General features: G+C 42.9%; 1 non-coding gene across 1 annotated transcript; it reads right to left on the bottom strand.

The window, feature by feature from the left end:
* Window positions 1–2177: 2177 nt before the first annotated feature.
* Window positions 2178–2284, bottom strand: LOC148548685 (small nucleolar RNA R71). Its single transcript, XR_015897525.1, has one exon. It is a non-coding gene; the product is annotated as a small nucleolar RNA R71 (small nucleolar RNA).
* Window positions 2285–3519: the final 1235 nt, after the last annotated feature.

The raw sequence follows: 3519 nt of genomic DNA, 5'->3' as shown, positions 1-3519 counted from the left end.
ATTTTTGAAAGATTTTTGAAAAGTTTTTGAAAAGAAAACAAAAAGAAAGTTACCTAATCTGAACAACAAGATGAACCGTCAGTTGTCCAAACTCAAACAATCCCCGGCAACGGCGCCAAAAACTTGGTGCACGAAATTGTGATCTCTGGTAATGGCTCCAAAGGCTTGGTGCTCTAATCTCAATTCATAATTTGTCACAACTTCGATACAACTAACCAGCAAGTGCACTGGGTCGTCCAAGTAATAAACCTTACGTGAGTAAGGGTCGATCCCACGGAGATTGTTGGTATGAAGCAAGCTATGGTCACCTTGTAAATCTCAGTCAGGCGGATATAAAATAGTTATGGAGTTTTCGAATTTAATATAATAAAATAAGGATAGAAATACTTATGTAAATCATTGGTGAGAATTTCAGATAAGCGCATAGAGATGCTTTCGTTCCTCTGAACCTCTGCTTTCCTGCTGTCTTCATCCAATCAGTCTTACTCCTTTCCATGGCTAGCTTTTTGTAAGCATGTCACCGGTGCCAATGGCTACTTTCAATCCTCTCGGGAAAATGGTCCAAATGCTCTGTCACAGCACGGCTAATCGTCTGGAGGCATCACCCTTGTCGATGGTTGCATCCTATTCCTCTTTGTGAAAATGGTCCGATGCGCTGTCACTGCATGGCTAATCATCTTGGAGGTTCTCGATCATACTGGAATAGAATTTACTATCCTTTTGCGTCTGTCACTACGCCCAGCACGTGTGAGTTTGAAGTTCGTCACAGTCATTCAATCCCAGAGTCCTACTCGGAATACCACGGACAAGGTTTAGACTTTCCGGACTCTCATGAATGCCGCCATCAATCTAGCCTATACCACGAAGATTCTGATTAAGAGATCTAAGAGATACTCATTCAATCTAAGGTAGAACGGAAGTGGTTGTCAGGCACGCGTTCATAGAGAATGATGATGATTGTCATGTTCATCACATTCAGGTTGAAGTGCGAATGAATATCTTAGAAGTGGAATAAGTTGAATTGAATAGAAAACAGTAGTACTTTGCATTAATCTTTGAGGAACAGCAGAGCTCCACACCTTAATCTATGGAGTGTAGAAACTCTACCGTTGAAAATACATAAGTGATAGTGGAGTTCATTGGTCTCGGCCCCAGAGGGGAACCGGAGTAACCAAGACTACGAATACAATGATAAAAAGTTCTATTTATAATAAACTAGTCACTAGGTTTAACAGAAGTAAGTAATTGATGCATAAATCCACTTCCGGGGCCCACTTGGTGTGTGCTTGGGCTGAGCTTGAAGTCTACACGTGGAGAGGTCATTCTTGGAGTTGAACGCCAGCTTTTGTGCCATTTTGGGCGTTGAACTCCACTTTGCAACTTGTTTCTGGCGCTGGACGCCAGAATTGGGTAGAGAGCTGGCGTTGAACGCCAGTTTTCATCGTCTAAACTCGGGCAAAGTATGGACTATTATATATTTCTGGAAAGCCCTGGATGTCTAATTTTCAACGCAATTGGAAGCGCGCCATTTCGAGTTCTGTAGCTCCAGAAAATCCATTTTGAGTGCAGGGAGGTCAGAATCCAACAGCATCAGCAGTCCTTCTTCAACCTCTGAATCTGATTTTTGCTCAAGTCCCTCAATTTCAGCCAGAAAATACCTGAAATCATAGAAAAACACACAAACTCATAGTAAAGTCCAGAAATGTGAATTTAACATAAAAACTAATGAAAACATCCCTAAAAGTAACTAGATCCTACTAAAAACATACTAAAAACAATGCCAAAAAGCGTATAAATTATCCGCTCATCAAAGAGTTTTGGGTTCTTACATCAAACCAAACCCAGGAAACTGTGGGAGTAGCATCCAAAGGCCAGCCATACATGTGAACAATTTTGAACTAAAGCCACAGCTCATCACCCTTGTTCAGAACAATTGTTCATTCAGAGGAAGTGTCCAAAAAGACCCCAATCAACATCTAACCACCTTCCTGAGGATATGCGATACTGTGAAGTCTAACGGTATTCATACTGACACCTATAGACTACTTCTGTTTCCCTTCTCGCTCAAGGACAAAGCATCTAAATGGTTGGAATCCTTTCCAAAGGAGAGTTTAGCAACCTGGGAAGATGTGGTGAACAAGTTCTTGGCAAGATTCTATCCTCCTCAACGGATCAACAGGTTGAGAGCTGAGGTACAAACATTCAGGCAGCAGGATGGTGAGACTCTATATGAAGCATGGGAGAGGTTTAAGGACCTGACAAGAAGATGCCCGCCAGATATGTTCAATGAATGGGTGCAGCAACACATTTTCTATGAAGGCCTCTCCTATGAATCAAAGAAGGCAGTAGACCACTCATCCAGGGGATCTCTGAACAAAAAGAAGACCATTAAGGAGGCCATAGATGTCATTGAGACTGTAGCAGAGAATGACTACTTCTATGCTTCTGAAAGAGGCAACACTAGAGGAGTGATGGAGCTAAACAATGTGGATGCACTGCTGGCCCAAAACAAGCTTATTACCAAGCAGCTGGCTGACCTCACCAAGAAGATGGAGAGGAACCAAGTAGCAGCAATCACCACCTCATCAACAACCCAAGAGGGGGTGAATGCAGAGGCAAAAGGTGAGCATGAACAAGCTAACTACATTGGAAACTCACCCAGGCAGACCCATGATCCATACTCCAAGACCTACAACCCTGGTTGGAGGAATCACCCAAACTTTGGGTGGGGAAATCAACAAGATCAAGGCCAAGATCAGAGACGTCACAACCCCAACAACCATGCAGCTCACCAACATTCCACACAGAGATCATATCAATACCACCCTAACAACACCTCTCCACATCCATACCAAAACCAAGATAACCCTTCTCATCCATCCAATCTCAACCCACCATTATCTGATGACGGACTCTCAAGGATTGAGACTCTACTTGAAGGCATATGCAAGGAGATTCAAGATAACAAGGTGTTCAAGGAGGAGTTGTGAGCCAATATCAAGAATCAGGGAGACACCATCAAGAGGCTGGAATTTCAAGTGGGATACCTCTCCGAGCAGATTCCCAAACCTACAAACAGCTTCCCAAGTGACACAGAGAAAAACCCGAGAGGTGAAGCAAAGAAAGTAAGATGGGAAGATTGCAAGATGGTCACTATAAGTGATAAGGAGACCGAGGACGAACCGAACAAACCATTAGAACAACCTGGAGATACATCAACAGAGAAACAGGAAGAGGAGCACCAAGCACCCAAAATTTCACAGAAGGAGCTGATAAGACTCTATGCACCTTTTCCCCAATTACTCAATGGTGGTGTAGAGAAGAGAATATACTCAAGGTTTCTTGACATATTTGCATCTCTCCATGTAAACATACCATTCATCAAGGCCCTCCAACAAATGCCCTCATACATTAAGTATTTGAAGGAGCTGCTAACCAGGAAAAGCTCACTCAAAGGAGGATAAACAAATGTGATGAATAAGGAGTGCAGTGCTCTCATTCAACCAGAGCTGCCTACAA

Source organism: Arachis ipaensis, chromosome B8 (assembly GCF_059453495.1).
Source record: "Arachis ipaensis isolate K30076 ecotype BB chromosome B8, ASM5945349v1, whole genome shotgun sequence".
In the NCBI taxonomy this organism is placed as follows: Eukaryota; Viridiplantae; Streptophyta; class Magnoliopsida; order Fabales; family Fabaceae; genus Arachis; species Arachis ipaensis.
Note: the sequence above shows the minus strand (reverse complement) of the source record. Positions and strands in the feature narration are given on the sequence as shown.